Genomic DNA, 20588 nt, shown 5'->3' with positions numbered 1-20588 from the left:
GGCGCGGCCCGGCGGCGGGTGAGTGCGGCCCCGGCGCCCCGCGCCCGAGGCAACTTCCTCCGGCCCGGAGGAAACTTCGGCGGCGGGGAGAGCCAGCGGTGTGCGCGTGTGTGTGCGCGCGAGTGTGCGCCAGTGTGCGCGCGAACCTGCCCGGTGGGTCCGGGGCGTGGAGGCGCCGGCCCCGGCCCCGGGGACCGGCGCGCAGGGCTCCCCACGAGGTGCGGGGCTCAAGTTCTCCCGGAGACGGCCGGGGCGCCCGCCGCCGTCCGCGGCCGCCGCTGCGCGCCCGGCCCCGCGGGGGCCTCCGGAGCGGGCCTGGAGCCCGGCGGCCGCGCACCCCGCCGCCTCCTCCCCGGGCCGGCCGCCCTCGGCGGGCACGGCGCCCCCCCTCGGGCCTCGGTCACCGCTCGTCACCCCCTCCCCGGCCCCCAGCGTCTTTGGCAAAGGCTGCGATGTTGGGGGGGGGGGCTCCCCGAGCGCCCAGGCCCTGAAAGTATCACTCTTTTGCATCTGACAGTATTTCCTTCATTGTACCCAATTTCCCTTCAATCCACCGAGGACACCCCCCCCTCCCGCAGCAGCACTGCACCGGCGCCCCCCCCCCCAGCCGGAAGACACACTCACTCACACACCAGAGGCCGGGGTCCACGCCCCCCCCCCCCCCATGTGTGGGGATCCCAAGGAGACTCGGTGCTTTGGCGTTGATCCCTTGTAGTTGAAGGAGGAAAAAGGAAGGAGAGGGAGGAAGGGGGGGGGAGGGAGAGAGAGAGAGAGAGAGAGAGAGAGAGAGAGAGAGAGAGAGAGAGAGAGAGAGAGAGAGAGAGAGAGAGAGAGGCAGGCGCAAACAGCCCTAGACACAGGGCCGCACTGATGGCAGCGGTTGTGGGGGCTCTGCGCTGCGCCCAGTCCGGCCCCTCCTGCCTCCCTGCCTGCCACTCCAGCGCCCCTTCTCCTTCTCCCGTCGCCCTCCCCCGTCTCTGCTTCCCAACCCTCTCCTCTCCACCTAACCCACCTTCACGCTCCTCTCCAAGTGGGGTGGGCCAGGGGGTGGGGAAAGCGGAGCCCCAAACCCCAGCCCTGGGCAGAGATGTCGAAGAAACGCAAAGCCCTGGAGGGTGGAGGGAGGAGGAGGAGGAGAACCCCGGCTCCCCGAGGAGGAAGCCGCAGCCTGGTTTGGGGGCCGCAGCGAGGAGCAAGGTAGGGGGAGGGGCGAGGAGCAGGACGGAGCCCCCCGAGGGGACCCTGGAGCCCAGGCCCTCCTGGGAACGCCCTGCTCTCCTCCGGGCCGAGCTGCCCAGCAGGCAACTCCTGGAGACTTTGCCCCCCCTCCCCAGGCTTGTCTGTGCCGTCAGGAACCGGGGGTGGGGAGGGGGTGGGGGGAGCTGATGAGGCTGGGGACCTGGATCCCTGGGAACTTGGAGCCGGTGGCAGGTGGAAGGGGTTAGGGTGGGAGGAAGGTGGGTTGGGGAGGTGCAGGAGGCAGCCAGCACGGGCCAGGGGTGCGGCTGGGGGTGGCCGGCCGAGCCCCTCCCTGCTGCCTCGTTGTCTGGGGCATTGGCCGGAGAGCCTGCCTGTGGATGGATGGAGGGAGGGAGGCAGGAGGGAGGGAGGGAGGGTGGATGGCCTGCCCTGAGGCCTGCATGCAGGACCCCTGTGTCTGAAGGAGGGGGCTGGTGGTGCCCCCCTAGCTCCCGCTGCAGAGGGGGGGGGCAGCGGGGGGGGGGGTGGCCCTGCCGTCTTCGTGCTTCTCCCATTCAGGGTTGCGTCGTCACGAGAGTCTCGAGCCCCTGCCCAGGCCAGGCCCTCTGCAGCCTGGCCACGTTGGACGTGAGGGTGAAGCAGATGGGTGGCGGCGTGGGGCAGCAGTCGGGGGCTTCTTTGCCTGGAATAGTACCAGCATGGGGGGGCAGAGGGTGGAAAATTCCTTAGGGAAATACAAATGAGTCTTGGGCACCTGATTTCCATGGAGAAGAAGCCCAGCAGACACCTTGTATTCCATCCAGGGCCTCCCGGCTTTGCTTAGAGTAGGCCCGAATGAAGTAGACGTGTGTGTGTTGTGTGTGTGTGTGTGTGTGTGTGTGTGTAGTACAGTTAAAATACAATGGGAAAATGAACCCGATGGGGAAGTTTTGTTGTTGGTTGAGCTGTGGGGAGTTAGGAGGTAGAAAGGTCCGTGGGGGGGAGGACCCGACCTGAGGGGGGTCAGTGGTGGGGGGGGGGAAGAAGAGCAGCTGATCTGTGTGCCAGCTTTTCTTCCTGCAGCCGGCTGGTGAGTGGCCTCGGGGGTGGCCGGGCCCGGGGCACACCGGGGCAGGTGATGGTGTCTCCGCGGAGTCGGTGGGGCTCTGCGGCCGTGTCCCACGGGGTCGCCACGCCGTCCCCGTGGCCCCGGAACCTGGGGCTCCGGCCGACGGGACAGTGCACAGTGCACGGGTTTCAGTCGACGCTGCTGAGCACAGCCCCTCTCCTCCCTCGGAAGACACGGGACCGAAGGGACGGTTCTCGTCCTGACTTCTGTGCTCCGTGACGATGCGACAGCCGAGGCAGGGCATTTCTTAATGAGTTTTTTTTTAATTGGGAAAGTATGCTTATGAAGACATTCAAATGTTGCGAATGGCTGTATTTGTGAGATGGGTATTTTTCCATCCTTGGGGAATGATGAGGTAGAACCACGAGTGTCTGGCAAATCCCTGGGCTTCGCGTGCAGTGTTGGTTTTGCTCTGTTAAGTTGCATCCTTTTTTCTGGGGGCCAGGAACTAAGGTAGTCTATAGAAGCGAGCATTTCTATTAAGATAAACAATATTCTACATCTTTGTAATGCTGCCTTCATAATTAACGAACGAAGGACTCTTAGAAGGAAATAATAAAAGAGTAGCACTTCAACAAACATTTCTCCTTCTTTTGTGAAATATACGGCATCAGAATGAACTAAAACGCTGGGATCTGGAGGGGGAGGGGCCGCGGTGCCGCCCCCCCTCCCCCCCCGGGGACGGGGCGCTCTGCAGAGACGAGTTCCTAGGTCAGAAGATGCAGCAAGGAGCGTCCCGTGCGTACCGCTCAGATGCCATCAGCGTTTTGACACCGTCGCACAAATTCCTTTCTCCTCCAAAGGACTTGAAAGGTCTAAGGTTTTCTTGTGCCGTTAGCATTTGGCAAATAAAAATTCCTTTGGCGATGGTTGAGGAATGCAGGACCGTGAAAACCACGCGGGTGTGAACACCCACCGGCCATGGTGTCCTGGGCATCGTCTGTGGGGCACGCGGGTGTGAACGCCCACCGGCCATGGTGTCCTGGGCACCGTCTGTGGGGCACGCGGGTGTGAACGCCCACCTGCCATGGTGTCCTGGGCACCGTCTGTGGGCACGCGGGTGTGAACGCCCACCTGCCATGGTGGTCCTGGGCATTGTCTGTGGGACATGCAGGTGTGAACGCCCACTGGCCATGGTGTCCTGGGCATCACCTGTGGGGCACGCGGGTGTGAACACTCACTGTCATGGTGTCCTCTGCACCATCTCTGGGGCACGCGGGTGTGAACGCCCACCGGCCATGGTGTCGTGTGCACCGTCTGTGGGGCACGCGGGTGTGAACGCCCACCGGCCATGGTGTCCTGGGCACCGTCTGTGGGGCACGCGGGTGTGAACGCCCATCTGCCATGGTGTCCTGGGCACCATCTGTGGGGCACGCGGGTGTGAACGCCCTCCGGCCATGGTGTTGTGGGCACCGTCTGTGGGGCACGCGGGTGTGAACACCCACCTGCCATGGCGTCCTGGGCACCGTCTGTGGGGCACGCGGGTGTGAACACTCACCTGCCATGGTGTCCTGGGCACCATCTGTGGGGCATGCGGGTGTGAACGCTCACCTGCCATGGTGTCCTGGGCACCATCTGTGGGGCACGCGGGTGTGAACGCTCACCTGCCATGGTGTCCTGGGCAATGTCTGTGGGGCACACGGGTGTGAACACTCACCGGCCATGGTGTCCTGGGCACCATCTGTGGGGCACGCGGGTGTGAACACCCACCGGCCATGGTGTCCTGGGCATCGTCTGTGGGGCACGCGGGTGTGAACGCCCACCGGCCATGGTGTCCTGGGCATTGTCTGTGGGGCACGCGGGTGTGAACGCTCACCTGCCATGGTGTCCTGGGCATCGTCTGTGGGGCACGTGGGTGTGAACGCTCACCTGCCATGGTGTCCTGGGCACCATCTGTGGGGCACGCGGGTGTGAACGCTCACCGGCCGTGGTGTCCTGGCACCATCTGTGGGGCACGCGGGTGTGAACACCCACCGGCCATGGTGTCCTGGGCATCGTCTGTGGGGCACGCGGGTGTGAACGCCCACCGGCCATGGTGTCCTGGGCATTGTCTGTGGGGCACGCGGGTGTGAACGCTCACCTGCCATGGTGTCCTGGGCATCGTCTGTGGGGCACGTGGGTGTGAACGCTCACCTGCCATGGTGTCCTGGGCACCTGTGGGCCTGCATCCCACGTGCATTCCGGGTCATGTGCCGGTGGGCTCTGGTGGTGGTGTGGGGCTGGCACACTCGGTCAGTGTGTTTCTCTGGTGACTCCTGAGGGTTCTGGTAGGATCGGCAATGGGCGTCCTCCTCCCACACGGATGAGTTTGGTTTCCTCTCCGACCTGGCCAGCTCCATCCTGTCTGATTTGATTTGCCTGGGCCTTATCCTCAGAGATTTGGCTGAACATTTCTTTGGATTTCCATTGGAGTTTTTTTTTTTTTTTTTTTTTGACAAATGTGTGTGCTCGTGCGTGTGTGTGTAGTAGTGTGGTCAGTGTGGTTCTTCGGAGGAACTCAGCTAGTTTCATGCCTAGTATGGAGGCTATTTGCATGTCGTTTTAAACTTCTAAAGGTTTTTCATCTCAATCACTTAAGGAAATTTGGCCTGCAAATGGACAGTGTCTGTCACTTTTTTTTGTTTCTACTTATCTTCATTGCTTTGAACTTAGAAATAAGAGGGTGTTGCAGTGTTGACCATGGAATGAAGGGAACGTTGAAGTTTCCTGGGGAGTTTTGATGAGGTAACTACTTCATAATTGCATGTATTGGTTTTACAATATGACTACAGCTTTCCATCTTTGTCATCTCTCTCTCTCTGTATATATATATTTTTTTCACTAATCTCTTTCCAAAGCATTATATTACATAGGAACCTTGGTTTAATCACAGATCTCTATCATTACTCTGCATCAAGATGTGATATCAAACCCAATTACTCCATTACTCCATTATTTCTCATCAGAAACTTGATCTTAGCTCCTGACGCATCTCCCAAGTCTAGATCTACTCTCTCCTGCCCCTTTCCTCATCGCTACACATTGTCTAGTTGTTTGCTTTCAGATTCTTCCCTTCCCTCTACCTTTTTCTTTGATGGAGCTCTGCGCTTTGCACGTTTATTCAACATGTTTTGCTCTTGGCTTGGGCTCTACCCTTGAGCCGTGCCTCAAACCCAATTGGAGATGAAGTCCCAAAGGCTTTTCTTTCTGTGCTGGCTTTGAAACTTGATCCTCTAGGTCTCGGCTTCCTGAGCAGGTAGGGTTACAGGTGTGAGCCACCAATGCCCAGCTAAGATGGCCCTTGTGTGCAAAATGACTTCAGTTATGTAAAACTAATGTTGTGAGTATTAAAAAAAATCTGTCTTGGATGAGACTGGCTTCCTTAGATGTTCTGCAGTCTACTTTTCTGGATTCCTGACTCAGTATTTGAACCCCCAAAAAGTGAAGCGCGAGGAAGCTCTGGTTCAGTGAGTCCAAGGGTCTCATATTTTGCCTTCTTGGGATTTCTGGAACTAAAATGAAAGTTACGGGATCTTCAGGTACCTAGTCCACTGTCCCCTGAGTTTGTGTCCAATTAGGTAGAGGGCTGCTTCTAACTGTGACCTTTCTGCTGTCAGAATGTCCCTTGGTTTTCTTTTTTTGTGGTTCCTGTATTGATCATATGTAGTTGGCCTTGCTTGGGGGAGTCTGGAAGTGGAGGTGTGGAAGTCCAGACTACAAAGTCAGTAGGAAGTGAATGTGTAGGTTGTTAACTTGTCCTATGTCTACACGATCCCCCTAAACTCATCTCAGTTAATATTCTTAATGGAGCTGAACAGATTCACATACTTGGATGTACAAATGAAGGACTTACAATCAATATAGTCACTAAGTTACAATGATCATTAACGAGTGGGCACGACCCTTGGACAAAGAAGTCAATGTCAAAGAAAACAATCACCCAAGCATGCCTTCAGTTTGCTGATCGCGTGACAGTTCAGACAGTTGTCTGGTTCTTGTGTTCGTTTCTTGGGCTGTGCTGTTGGGAAGGCACTGTTACCACGTGGGCCAAAGCAGGCGCGGGAGGGAGGTGGGAAGAACCACGTAGAATGGGATGGAGGCTTATTCTGTACTCTTGGGCCTGACCACACTCTCCGCTATTCTTAGATTTCATAGGTAGCCCTGGCTGGACTAGAACTTGCCAACCTCTTGCCTCAGCAGCCTGACTAGTAGCCCTATAGGCCTGTGCTATCATCCCTCGGTTTCTAACCCTCCCCCAATTCACCAGGAAGGAAGCGATCTCTGTGTAAGATAGAAGGCCCCCACTGTGGCCCCCTCCTCATCGGTGAACAAAGAACGTGAGTTTGGTAAATGTCGTGCTCCAGTTCTCTGACTGGGGAACCGGAACGGCACCCCGGGCTAGAGGGTAACCCACAGGAGACGCGGAGGAAGGGGCCAGGAAGAGGACACGGTGGAGTGGACAGTGGGAAGAGCCGGGAGCCCTGGAGGAGAGCCTCTTTCTGGAGCCAGCAGACGCACTGAACACCACGGAAGAGCCCGTGGCAGCGTCTGAGCCGTGGTCTGGAACAGCCCGCCCCACGCTGCAAAGCAGAGGCGGAGCCGAGGTGACGGTCCTCTTGGTCAGAGCTCTCCAGGGCCCAGAGGCACACGGTAGCCCCCGCCTCTTCCCTCCAGGACAGAGCTGGGCTGGAGGAAGGGGCCGTGCTGTCCCCAGCTCCCCCTCAGCCAGAGTGGACAGCACCGAGGGACGCCTGCATCTCGGGGAAGCCGAAACTATCTGCGCCTCGTCAGCCGGAGGCGCACTTTCCATAGGAAAGAACGGCTCAGCCCCGACACAGAGGAAACCCTGCGTGAGTGCGAGGCGGGAGTCACGGTGACCCCGTGACCGAACGGGGCGTGGCCGTGACGGTCACCCGCCCGGCGAGATGTCGGGGTTGGGCCCTCGCCACGCACCTGGCCCCAAGGCCGCCACACTTGGCGGGGCTGTGCGTGGCCAGCAAGCGGCCTACAGCCTACCGCACAGAACATGCATGTGGTGTCCCGGGTGCACACACAGCCTTACACACGTCTCTCCTTGTATCTTGCACTTTGCTTTGTTGACTTCCATGTAGCTGGCGCGTTGAGCAGCATATACGGATCTGTATAGTGTATAATTTTTGTCCGTATAGCACTTCATAGTACTCTGAGTGTACTGTAACTGGCTTAATTACCCCTTTATTAAACAATATTCAACATTCTAGTCTATATCTATCTATATCTATCTATCTATCTATCTATCTATATTTTTTGCCTTTCCTGGGGCTTGAACTCATGGTCTGGGCGCTGTCCCTGAGCCTCTTCCCGCTCAAGGCTAGCGCTCTACCACTTGAGCCACAGCACCACTTCTGGCTTCTGATGAGTAGTTTATTGGAGACGAGAGTTTCATGGACCTTTCTGCCGGGGCTGGCTTTGAACCGTGCTCCTCAGATCTCAGCCTCCCGAGTCTCGAGGATCACAGACCTGAGCCCCCGGTGCCTGTCATCCTACTAATCTTTTGTTTTAATGAGTAATGGTGTAACGGGCAACCACAGGGTGTTTTTCGATATGTATATGTTTTTATTTGTTGTTAGGAGAGTCTTAAATATTCAAGTTGGGTCAAAGATGCGATTGCAGTTGGAACACCGAACGCCAATCTGCCCATGGCTGCCTGCGTGTCCCGGGCAGCTTGACCCGCAGTTCTCACCCCGGAGACGCACCTGGGCTGCTCCCCGAGTCAGTGGGTAGAATCCTCCACGTTCAAAGGCTGCGGCTCCAGGAATCGCCCCTGGGGCACAGTGTCGGGTTCAGACGGCTTTTCTCCTTGGCTCTGGTTAAAGCAGATGCAGGATGGCGGGGGCGGTGGCGGGTATTGACTGGCGTTGGTGGGATTGAGAAGCACCCAGGACACGAGTCCAGTTCGCTCGTGCGTGTGTCCGTGGGCATGTTTGCCAGGCCGCGTGAACCGCGAGGGAAGTCCCCCGGGGCAGGGGCCGCGGCATCCCACCATCTTGGGACCCTTGATGGAATCAAAGGAGAAAAAGGAGAAATGTCCCAGCTCAGGTATTCTCTCTCTGCCTCTGGGCCACCATGGCGAGAGGCTCCACCCAGCGGCCCCGCCCTCCGCAGGGCCAGCAGCCGGACGCTTAGACACCGTCCGCAGACTGATGAGCCCGTCAGCCGACCCACCCACCCACCGACCGACCACCCCCCATCAGCCCCTCCTCCCCCAGGCGGCTCGCCAGGGGTTTGGTCACAGGGACATTGGATTTTATGACGTTTACTCATTTCTCTTGTTCCGAGGCTCTTGGTTTTGTTTTTCCATTGGAATATACACTCACAGAGGCCTCCGAGACATGTCCTGGTGGATTCCTGCCCCGTTTCGCCCGGGGACGCACCCCTGTCTTCTCCCCCGTCTCCTCCCTGCCTTGTCACGGTGCCACGACGTGGCAGGGCCGCAGTCGCTCCTTATTGAGCGAATGATGAATATTTCTGAAAGCGAAGCCACTTCAGTTATTAAGGGTACTATTTAATAGCACCCATAATTCTACTTGTAAATGACTGCAGATAAGAAGGAACATTTATATTAAGCTGTGAAAGTTTTTCATTCATGGGAGAAAATCTGCTCTGAGATTAAATATACAAGAATCATGAAAACACAGGCGTCACAGGTTTAGTTTCATTAGTGTCTAAATGTACACAGGGAAGATTTGTTACCACACGGGAAAGAAAAACCTAAATTAGCCAACAACATACCCGTGTGACACTTACCCTTTTCTTCCAGAGCCTTGGCCCCTTGCTCGCCTACCCCACGCGCGTTCTGTTCAGTCTCTGACTATGGGGCTTCTTACCCGTTGTCTGATGTGTGGTCAAGGGCAAGGTGGAGCCAAGCGATGTCGGGAGAGACTCTCGTGGGGTCTGTGAGCGTGCTTGTGTGCTCACTGGAAGGAAACATCCGGTGAGGATGACCCAGCGTTCCCACTGACCTAGGTTCGATCCGGTGGCCGAGTGCACCATGGATGCATTGTACGTGCCGGCCTGGGCTCAGCCCTGGGCACCCCGGCGGCGAGAGTAGGCACAGCTGTCTGATCCCAGTGAGGAGGGGCTCTCGGGACAAAGGGCTGCCTGGCGCTTTCTTGTGTTCCCGCCTCGTGTTTCCTGCCTCTCCCCCTAAGAATAGGTTTCCAGCAAGACGGAAACACCTCGCTCATTTCTTCAGGCATCTCTCTAGGGCTCAGGGTTAAGCCTGGCACACGTTCGGTGCCCTGGGTGTGTTGCACACATAGCCACACTTGCTCCTTGGTGCGGTGTTTCTCTGGGCCTGCGAAACATGGAGTGGATTCCAGAGCGTGGCCACGCCTCCTGGTGACGTCTCCCTTTCCGCTTCGGGGCCTCTGTGGTGCGGGGCGCCTTCCAGGGACCAGGGCCAAACAAGCCCGAAACAAGAAAATTGGTGACTCATCAAGTCTGTGTTTTTATAGCGTCCTCACTGTGTTGTTGTTTTTTAAAGCCAGTGGAATGGGAGAGAAGAGCAGGAGAAGACAAGGGGGCGGGATGAAGACTTGGGGAGGAAGAGAGAAGGAGCAGGTGTTACTTGTGACTTGTGCACGTTTATATTTGGTTCTACTATCAGATGCGTTTTTGTGGGCACAGAGCCTCACCACGTAGCCTAAGCTTGCCTCCTCCTTGTCATTCCCCGGCCTCCACCACTGACGGTGCTACAGGAATGCGTCGCCATGACTGATTCAAATAGGTTTTGAATCGTGATTTGTGGCCTCACCTTGGTCACTGTGGTCGCCACGGAGGGACTCCGGGGCCAGAACTGCGATCGCTTTTAGGTGAAAAGCAATCAGCCGGCCACTGGAAGCAAATCTCATCGGATGAAGGTTCTTTTAAACTGCCGATCGTGGGAGGCCTCGCCTCCCCGCTCCTCCTGGGCCCCAGGTCCCGCGTTCCTGTGCGGCGGCCGGCCCGGTGCCTCCTCTCTGCGACTGTGCCTGAGGGCCACGCCCGGGCTCCCAGCGCCAACCAACACACCCAAGAGCAGAGCCACATCTCCACCCGCCACCCGTGAGCCACGTCACCGCGGGGGTCCCCGACACTGCCATCTTGAAGATGAATGGGCAGAGGGTGCCCTGGGTAGGGCCCCCGGGGGCAGGACCTCAGGTGTCCTCTCCCCCTCCGGTCTGCAGGTGGCAGGCACCCCCCACCCCGGGCCAGCTACTCCCCAGAGCGCGGGCACAATGCTCTCCCCTTCCTCCGTGGCCCAAGGCAGCTCTCCTTCCTAACACCAACCTTGGGCTTCTCAGAACTTTTCGCCCCAGATCTCCAATCTTCGGATCCAGCGTGCTCGGGAATAATGGTTTCCTTCGCGTGAGGTTCTTCGGGGCTTGCTTTGTTCGAGGGCTGGTTTTCCTCTCACCTCCTCGTGTCCCAGGGAGCTGTGGCCTCCGTGACTGTCCTTGATCGCAGCCACGTTTGGTGTCATTCTGTATTTTAGCCCTTAGCGTGTTTCGAGGTAAAGCGGAGTCCCTGGGGATGTACACATAGCTCCTCCATTTTCCCCCATCCGTGGTGAACGAGGCCTCGTCGTCTAGATTGGATAGGTAGAGCGGCAACAGTGAAATAAACAAATAAAAGCTCTGCTGCCCCTATGCCAGTCTGTAAAAAGTAATTCCAAGTCATCTTCGGCAATGTCTCGTCTGCTGTGGCATCCAGGCTGCTTTAGCGTCACGCAGAGTCACGATCTCAAGCACTCTCTCTTTAAAAAAAATGAACAACTAGAACTAAGATACTACAATTATTTACCGTTTACGCATTTATGAGTATTTTGTTTCTCTGCCTGTCGACTCACAATCAGAAGATCCTATCAACACCTTAATGCCAGTCAACTGGTTCTCTCCTTTCGGACTTTTCTTTTCCAACGCTGGGCATGAGCGCAGGGCCTCTGGGTTCTCGGGTGGGCCTGCTACCACTGAGCCACGGGCCTGCTACCACTGAGCCATGGGCCCACTACCACTGAGCCACGGGCCCGCTACCACTGAGCCACGGTCCTGCTACCACTGAGCCACAGGCTGTCTTGGGCCATGGGCCCGCTACTACTGAGCCACGGTCCTGCTACCACTGAGCCATGGGCCCACTACCACTGAGCCACGGTCCCGCTACCACTAAGCCATGGGCCCACTACCACTGAGCCACGGGCCCGCTACCACTGAGCCACAGTCCTGCTACCACTGAGCCACGGGCCCGCTACCACTGAGCCACGGGCTCTCTACCACTGAGCCATGGGCCCGCTACCACTGAGCCATGGGCCCACCACCACTGAGCCACGGGCCCTGCTACCACTGAGCCACGGTCCTGCTACCACTGAGCCATGGGCCCACCACCACTGAGCCACGGGCCCTGCTACCACTGAGCCACGGTCCTGCTACCACTGAGCCACAGTCCTGCTACCACTGAGCCATGGGCCCGCAGTCAGCCTTTTCAGAACCGGCCTCTCCCTTCTCTGATAGGCACGCACTGAGTTATTGCTCCATCTGAACTTGGTTTTAGCGAGGTAGAGCCAGCCTTTCCAGACGTCCGCACTCCCCTCTGCAGCCCCCAGGCCCCGGACAGCGCGGCGATGGCTGAGCTTGTGCGCGTCCACGTCACCGGCTCTGTGGTTTGTGTTCATTCCTCAGGTGATTCCCCTCAAGTGCCTCAGATAATCAGTAGCATGCTTTACCTAGTGGTAATTTTTCTTTCCTTGTCTCTATTTTGTACCTTGCATCTTTCTCTTCTGGTTGCATTGCTTCTTGGTGCCAGGAATTGTAATTAAGTAATTACAATAATGAGTTTTACGGGATTGCTTCTTGGTTTCCATGTTTATCACAGTGGTGACTTTGGGTGAAGACTGGTCGGCGGGGTCCGAGCTGAAGCCTGACAGCACCATGGCCTGCACGGAACCCTTCTCCCCGTGCCCACTGGCAGTGTGAGGCCGTCCCGCGCCCCGGCCGGTCCGTGCGGTGCTGTTTCCTGTGCTAGGCAGGTGCAGGTCTTCCATTGTTTCACCTTCAATCGAGAGTGGACACTGGAGACGGAATCTCCCCCCGTGGCTTTCCAGCTCCCACAGACATGACCACGTGGGCTTCGCAGTTCCATCTTTCAATCCACGTGGGCCTGCGGTGGACACGCTGAGGGTTTTCCTGTCGCCCGAGTGGACAGCAGCCTCTCCTGTCATCACCCCAGCCTCGGCGGGGACCCCCGTGAACCTCCTGTGTGTGGCTCCCCCCGGCCGCCCACTTCTCCTGCAGGGAGAGGAGGGAACATGGGCGGATCTGCCTCCTCTCGTCTTTCCCGGGTCTTCCCCATGGCTAGTGCCTTGATGGCGGGCGTCCTCATCTCTCCCACGGTGAATCCGGAGCCCCCGTGTGATTGCATACGCACCTGCGCAATCTCTGTAAGTAAACAAATCGTGCTCACGTGATGTCCTGAGTAAGAGACCGCGAGGAGCCTGGGTCGGGTGTTGACGTGACTTTTGTTCTCTGAGTAGGTGTGCTGCGTTTTCGTGTAAGCCTGTTTGTAGGTTAGCCGTTGTGTGTGTGAACGTGAACGGCGAGTACACCAGCGTGTGCGCCTATCAGTGTGCACGCACGGGGTGCATGGTATTGGACAATGTGGTACGTGTGTAAGGATATGTGCACACTAGCCTGTGTGTTAGTGCGTGAGAGTGTGTGAGTAGCGTCTGCGCATGGAAGGGCCTGCCGTGAGCCTCGGCGAATGACTCGGAAAGCTTTCACCAGGGATGGAAAAGGTTGCGTTCTTCTCAACATCTGGAACATTCCCTTGCTCAATAGGGTCACTTTTCCCTAAGTTTTAACAGTTCCCTAAGTCGTAACAAGAATTCCAGTTCAGCTCTGTGTGTGTGTATGCACACGTGTGCACGCAGACACGTGCATGCCCGGCTGCCCAGGATGTTAATCCATTGAGTCAGCCCTCCCCGCCCCCGCCCAGGGTGCGACTCCCTGGTCAGCTTTCTTTGTGAGGCTGTAGGCAGCTGGGGGCGCTGGAGGCTGGAGGCCAGCGAGGATGGTCAGCAGCCCTTGGGACGCGGAGGCCGCCCGGTGAGAGCCGGGCCAGCCGTGAGTCCCGGGTATGGGTCCCAGATGCACGATGAGGAAGCCGTGTAAGTTCTTCTCATCCTCATCAGATGTCGGGGTTTTTAGCCCCTCCACCCACCACGCTCCCCTGACCTGCGGGAGAGACGGGGAAGGCACGCCCCAACCCAACGAGCCAAGAAAGGAAAGGGTCGACAGACCGCCCGCACCCAGCCCTCCCTCACCGGAGGACAATCAGACGGCCTGGGAGTCAAGTCAGCGCAAGATCTCATTTACGGGGGGAACACATGTAACTAATATAAGGCACAGGAGCCAATCAGGTCAAAGATCGGCAGGAAGGGGCGGGGTGTGCGTGCACCTACCTGGGGACCGGCAGGGGAGGCACGAGCTGTCCGTCAGGGCGGAAGAGCCGGGGTCCAATCCTAGAGGCGGCCAGATTTCTCGTCACAGCCCACAGAACCGCCTCTGGGTTCAGCATCAGGCGCCATCTTAGCCGCACGTGGCCCCAGGACTGAGAGACAGGCGGGGCCAGCGAGGTGACGTCCTCCTCCTGATCCAGGTGTGTCCCATAATCAGAGAAGTCGGGAGTCGGGGGGTTGTGGGGGTGGCTGGCTGGCTCAGAAGGCCGTTGGGAGGAAGGAGCGACATGTTTACGGCATGGCCCAGCCCCTTTGCACGTGCTTGATGACGCTCAGCCATTTATGATGGTAAGTCGGGAGAGCGGGCGCTTGCGCAATGCCGGCTGGAGCCGCCCTGGGCCCCGTAGGTCCTCCGGCACCGGTGTGTGGAGTGAGCGGGGTTGGTTGGCTCTGGCCTTGTGGAGCTGTGGCTTCGAGAGCAGGAAGCGGGGTGACCCGCACTTCCTGTCCTCCTGTCTGCCGTCCGTTCTCTCCGGAGAGCTCAGCACACTTTGCCGTGAGGAGCGAGGCCTCCCCCAGCCCCTGCGCCAGTTTCGCGTCATTTCATTGAATTCCCGCCACCTGTTTTCTTCTTGGTGAGCTGGTTTCATGTTTGGGGGTTCCACCGGCTCAGGGTTGAGGCGCCCCTTAAGCAGATATCTGTTTCATTGGTGCTTTGGATGTACAGATTTCTGCTGGAGACCCGTGTAATTTAAATGTGAACTCTTCCCCTGGGGCGCCCACCCCCAGGCTGCCGCTTTCCTCCTTCCCAGAAGGGGGTCAGCACCCCCTAGTGGGGTGGGCTACATCTGAGGAGCACTCTACCAGAAGGCAGTCCTGAGAAGACCACCAGCGATGCGCTCAAGCTCTTGCCCTATCCAGGACACCGGCTCACTAGAAGGAGGGGGCCGGTGCTCACCCCTTAACACAGGGTTCAAAGAAAGCAGGCTTGTCCCTCAGCCACTTGATGGGAATTACAGGCAGCAGCATGACAGATATGTGTGCAAATGGAAGATGTTAAATGAGACTTTAGAGCCTGTTTCCGTGAGTTACGCTGGATTACAAAGCATAAACTATCAAGCCATTTGGGCCCCTTGCAGCATTTAGGACTGGCACTTCTGGGTGCCTTCATGTGTACAAGAAGGAGATGTATTGCCTCATTGTGTCCTGTTCAGGCGGTGGAGTCTGTCTCGTGTTTTCATCTCAGACATTCAAAATCAGTGTAAGTAAGCCACTTTCATCCAGTGCACAGAATGCCATCTTTAAGACGTAACTACAGTCAGGAAGTCCAGATGAATAAGGATAAAGGAAATGTCACGAGAATGGGCTGGGGGTGGGTGGGGACGTTGAAGAGGGTGACACTGACGGAGATGCGCTGTTGGATCCAAAGCTGCTTGGTTGAATGGCAACTCCTTGTCAAGTATCGAAAGATTAAAGAGAGATTGGGTTAAGCTCACTCCAAATCATTATTATTTTAAGATGTCTCTTGGATCCACTTTCTTGTTCCTCCTATTCTAGCCCTTGATGTTAAAATTATCAAAAAGAATCATAGCCAGAATGATGTTGGATCTCAAAATATATCAATGACAAGTTTAGGGTTTGTTTCCCAGTGAGTTTGCTTTCCTTTGGGTTGGGGAACTTGTAGACCCAGCTGATGAGACAATGTAACTAATGTTCTTATTTATTAAAGAGTCGTGTTCCCTTCTTGCTTCTTGGAATTGTGTGTGTGGCTGCCTCCCCTTCTTCATTGTATCAATGATTTGAGGTTTTCTATCTCTTTATTGAAGTCCCTTTTTAAGGTCTTGAATTGACTTCTTTACTTCATCTCTTTTTTTTTTTTTTTTTTTTTGCCAGTCCTGGGGCTTGGACTCAGGGCCTGAGCACTGTCCCTGGCTTCTTTTTGCTCAAGGCTAGCACTCTGCCACTTGAGCCACAGCGCCACTTCTGGCTGTTTTCTATATATGTGGTGCTGGGGAATTGAACCCAGGGCTTCATGTATACGAGGCAAGCGCTCTTGCCACTAGGCCATATTCCCAGCCCTACTTCATCTCTTTTTAACTGAGTGTTTTGTCAGTGGACTCCTTTGCCATCTCTTGGAATTCCTTTAGCTTTTCGTGTTCTCCAGGAATTCTTCCAGTAATTGTTAATTATTCTTGTCGTGGCTCACACAAGGTCTTGTAAAAACTTTCTGGGTTTTCTTTTCTGTCCCTCTGTTCCGTGGCCCCCTCTGGTGACCCATGGTGGGGGGTCACAGGGTCGCATGCTCCCGGCTTCCGTGTGCGTGTTCCTGGGGCTGCGGGTGGGTTTGTTCGCTGCAGGCTGGAGGTCAGATCGCCTGACGTTCTTCTCCCCACCCTGGGCTGTGTCCTGGGTGGGGTCCGGTCCTGGGCGCCGTCTCCTCCCCCCTTGTTTCTGTCTGGTGGATTCCCGAGCTGGCTGCGGCTCCGGTGCCCCGGCCCTCCTGGGGTGATGGACTGGGATCCGTCCCCGGGCCCCCGGTGCGCCCACTTGCAGGCGCGGCCGGCAAAGGCGTTGGGCCCGGCCCTCTCGGTCGGTGGTGGCGGTGGGCTTTCGGCCGACCACTTCTTGGGTTCCGGGCGGCGGCGCCCTGGCTCCCCGTGCTGGGCTCCGGGGGGAGGTTGGGTGGGTGCGGCAGCCGTCCTGGGGAAGGTCTGCGTCTGCATGCCGCCCGGCTGCAGGTAGGCGCCGTCTGCCGGGGTCGCCTGGGGCCTGGCGGCCGGGGACGGGCCCGGGCGGCTTCCCGTGCGTCCTCCCGCGTCCTCTCCGGTGCGCGGCTGGCGCGGTGCCTCTCGGCCCCGCATCCTCCGTCAGTTCGAGCCCCGCGCGCTCCGGTTGCCCCTCCGCCATCTCGTCTCTTCCCACAAGGTTGATCCTGAGATTCAGAGGTGATCGGGATGATTTTCCCCCTAGATCACGCTCTTCATCCCAAAGTGGAGAGAACGGCCAAGCGCGGTCAGCGTGTACGTAGAATCCCACGGAAGCCTTACGCTACCGTTTTTAGTAACTATTAAACCAACGCATTCATGACATGGCACCAGAATCGTGGCCGTGTCTGTCTTTCCCCTTGGGGACGGGCGGCCGCGGCACGCGTGAGTCGGCGAGTGTGGACCGAGGAGGTGCGCTCTGGGCGGTGGGTGCCGCTGGTGTTCTTCAGAGTAGGCGCCGTCACACCAGCTCAGCGTCCTGCAGCCACTCTCCGGGTGGAGAGGACGCGAAACACAGGAGCAGGCGTCGGGAGATTCTCCTTTGCAGGAGTAGAAGCACACGCAGGTGCGTGCACACACACACACGCACGCACACACGCTGTAAGTTGGCATTTTCACTTCCCCGTGGTCTCTCATTTCGCCCATGACAGATGACCCGGCTGTTGGGAGGCCTAGCTGGAATGTTCAGGAATGAAGGTGGGAGCGGACGTGTATCCAGGCTCCTCGAAGGCAGAGCAGAGCCTTCGTGCCCGGGCGGTGGGCGGTGGGTGTGCCCGGGCGGTGGGCGTGCCAGGGCGGTGGGCGGTGGGCGTGCCCGGGCGGTGGGCGGTGGGTGTGCCCGGGCGGTGGGCGTGCCCGGGCGGTGGGCGTGCCCGGGCGGTGGGCGTGCCCGGGCGGTGGGCGGTGGGTGTGCCCGGGCGGTGGGCGTGCCCGGGCGGTGGGCGGTGGGTGTGCCCGGGCGGTGGGCGTGCCCGGGCGGTGGGCAGTGGGTGTGCCCGGGCGGTGGGCGTGCCCGGGCGGTGGGCGGTGGGTGTGCCCGGGCGGTGGGCGTGCCCGGGCGGTGGGCGTGCCCGGGCGGTGGGCGGTGGGTGTGCCCAGGCGGTGGGCGTGCCCGGGCGGTGGGCGGTGGGTGTGCCCGGGCGGTGGGCGTGCCCGGGCGGTGGGCGGTGGGTGTGCCCGGGCGGTGGGCGGTGGGCGTGCCCGGGCGGTGGGCGTGCCCGGGCGGTGGGCGGTGGGGGCGGTGGGTGTGCCCGGGTGGTGGGCGTGCCAGGGCGGTGGGTGGTGGGTGTGCCCGGGTGGTGGGCGTGCCCGGGCGGTGGGCGGTGGGTGTGCCCGGGCGGTGGGCGGTGGGCGTGCCCGGGTGGTGGGCGTGCCCGGGCGGTGGGCGGTGGGCGTGCCCGGGCGGTGGGCGGTGGGCGCTGGGTGTGCCCGGGCGGTGGGCGTGCCAGGGCGGTGGGCGGTGGGTGTGCCCGGGCGGTGGGCGTGCCAGGGCGGTGGGCGGTGGGTGTGCCCGGGCGGTGGGCGTGCCCGGGCGGTGGGCGGTGGGCGGTGGGCGTGCCGGGGCGGTGGGCGGTGGGCGTGCCCGGGCGGTGGGCGGTGGGCGGTGGGCGTGTCGGGGCGGTGGGCGGTGGGCGTGCCGGGGCGGCGGCCTCGGCACCCGCTTTGCTCCCAGCGGGACGAAGCCCTTCCCGGGGCGCCCACGCAGCCCCCCGGCAGGCCGTGAGGACGGGCACGGGCGCCGGCCTCCGGGGCGGCGCAGGGGCAGGCTCTCGGCTCCCGCGGGTCTGTTTTCCACCGGGAGCGGCCGGGTGGGCTTCCCCGGCTTGCGCTTTGTCCTTGGCCGGGCGCCCGTGCGCGGGAGTGTCCGGCACGCGTCTGGACACCGCGTTCCCTCCGCGCTTCCTCGGGCGGCGTGGCCGCGGGCCGTGCGGTGCTAACCCCCGCCCGGGTGCGCCCGCCCGGCTAGCGGCCCGCCAGGACCCTGCAGCATGGCTCGCTCCAGGCCGCTCTTCTGAACATTATATATATATATATATTATAATATATATATACATATATTATATATAATATATACATATATATTATATATATGTATAATCTGCTCTTTTATTTATCCGTCCATCCGTTGGGCTGAGGTCACGTTTTGCTTGTATTTAGGGGTCTGCTTCTATGGCAGTCCTACTTGCCGTTTAAGATCACGAATGTATCAGGGTTAAACCCTCTAGGCCCGGGGGACCGCCGGAGCCTTGATTGACAGGTGTGTACTTGTACTGGGCCTGGCCCCCGTGCCGGCGAAGCCCCATCCGGTCAGTTGCCGGGGCTCAGGGCACTGGACTCTCCTTCCTTACCATGGGCTGCGGGGAAATAGCCCCGAGGGGAGCTGGCTATTGTCTGGTTGTCTGGTTTTCTTTTCTTTCTTTCTTTTTTTCAAGAAGCAAGCAAAAATTTTGTGCCTGATCTTTACCATGCAAGGGACACTGACTTCCCAGAGCTGCACAAGGAGTGAAAGTAGGGCCACAACTGTTGAAGGCTGTAAGTCTGTCAAGGAGAGTCCCTCCCCAGCTACGTTCCTCTCTGCACACACTCAAGCTTTGTGACAACTCTCTCTGCCTCAGAGCCTTGTGGAATGAGGTGTGAGTAGTCTGTGTAAGGCACAAACACCAGAGAGCAGGTCCCAGCCTTTGCCTGCCTCTCCAGCGGCTGGTTTTATTTTCCCACGTTCTTGGCTGGCACAGAAAGTCTGGTTTTTCCTCCGGTGGACGCTGCATGCCATTGCCGGCGAGGAGCAGACGCCTTGCGTGCTCTTCCTGATGTCCACGTGGGAGCACGCACGGAGAGCGGAATGGCAGGGTGGGTCCCATTTAGCAGCCAGGATTTTCCAATCAGCTACCGTTGCATGAAGGCTAAACTTCATGCTAGACTTTCCCACTTAAAAAGCAGCCTTCGCCGCTGTGCGCTCCGGCACGGATGGGAGCGCGCGGAAGAAGCCGCGGCGGAGGACCGTCTGTCTGCACGAGAAGACAGATGCGTTGCTAACCCTTGGTCCGTAGGGTCCGCCTCTGCTGCCCCTTCACAAGGGGTGGTTTACAGCTCCGAGGGCAGAGGGGGTGACTTTGTGTCTATGAGAACCGGCTCTCAGCCGGAAGCTCAGCCTGTCCTGGCTTGGAGACTCACCTGTAGAAGAAATCCAAGATGGCACCGCCAATCAACGACTACCACTGTCCTTCCTTCCCTCGCTGCTTTGCCAGAGAGGGCTCCACACAGAAACCAGTGGCAGAACCCCAAACTGGTGTGTCAGGAGTGGTCCTCCTCAGAGAAACGAGTCGACTGCCCACAGCCTGATAGTAAGACTTTAAAACCTTTCGGAAGGGTGGCAGATTTTAGGTGATTGCAAGAAATACTTAAGCGTCCCATGCGCGGACTCTTGATGCTGTTAACCTCGGTGCCAGTGTCTCGCGTTCCTAGGGTCTGATATCATGAACGGGACCTGGAGTGTTCACGTAGTCTACTCGCACTTGCTCACAAGTTCTGCTTGTACCCAGTTTTATCAGGATCCGGACCTCGTTACAGGCATTGCAGTCATGACGCGACTCCCTAGGGAGCGTCCTGGCGAGTCTCCCTCCCCTCCCCCTCCCCGCCCCCCCCCCCCCCCCAGGACTCTCACTAGCTCCTCGGTGCTCCCCGGCTCTTGTTCTGTGAGTTCAGGGAGATAGCCATGGGTGGTTGGGCCCATCTGTGCTTTTGCTGTTGAACTTGGAGCATTCTGTGTGTGTTCTTTTTTTTAAAATTTTTTTTTATTGCCAGTCCTGGGGCTTGGACTCAGGGCCTGAGCACTGTCCCTGGCTTCCTTTTGCTCAAGGCTAGCACTCTGCCACTTGAGCCACAGCGCCGCTTCTGGCCATTTTCTGTATATGTGGTGCTGGGGAGTCGAACCCAGGGCCTCATGTATATGAGGCAGGCACTCTTGCCACTAGGCCATATCCCCAGCCCTCTGTGTGTGTTCGTGATAGATGACCCTTGTTGGTTCCACGGTTGGCTAATGTTTCCTCTCAATCTGTAACTTGTC

At 58.5% G+C, this 20588-nt stretch overlaps 1 protein-coding gene across 1 annotated transcript in view; it reads left to right on the top strand.

Annotated features, from left to right (window-relative positions):
• Window positions 1-1177: 1177 nt before the first annotated feature.
• Pde10a (phosphodiesterase 10A) overlaps window positions 1178-20588 on the top strand; it is a 267542-nt gene continuing 248131 nt past the window's right edge. The window contains 1 exon segment of the mRNA XM_048354421.1: window positions 1178-1197. The gene's annotated coding sequence lies outside the window, so the exon portion shown is untranslated.

This window comes from Perognathus longimembris, chromosome 9, assembly GCF_023159225.1.
Source record: "Perognathus longimembris pacificus isolate PPM17 chromosome 9, ASM2315922v1, whole genome shotgun sequence".
Taxonomy (NCBI): Eukaryota; Metazoa; Chordata; class Mammalia; order Rodentia; family Heteromyidae; genus Perognathus; species Perognathus longimembris.
Note: the sequence above shows the minus strand (reverse complement) of the source record. Positions and strands in the feature narration are given on the sequence as shown.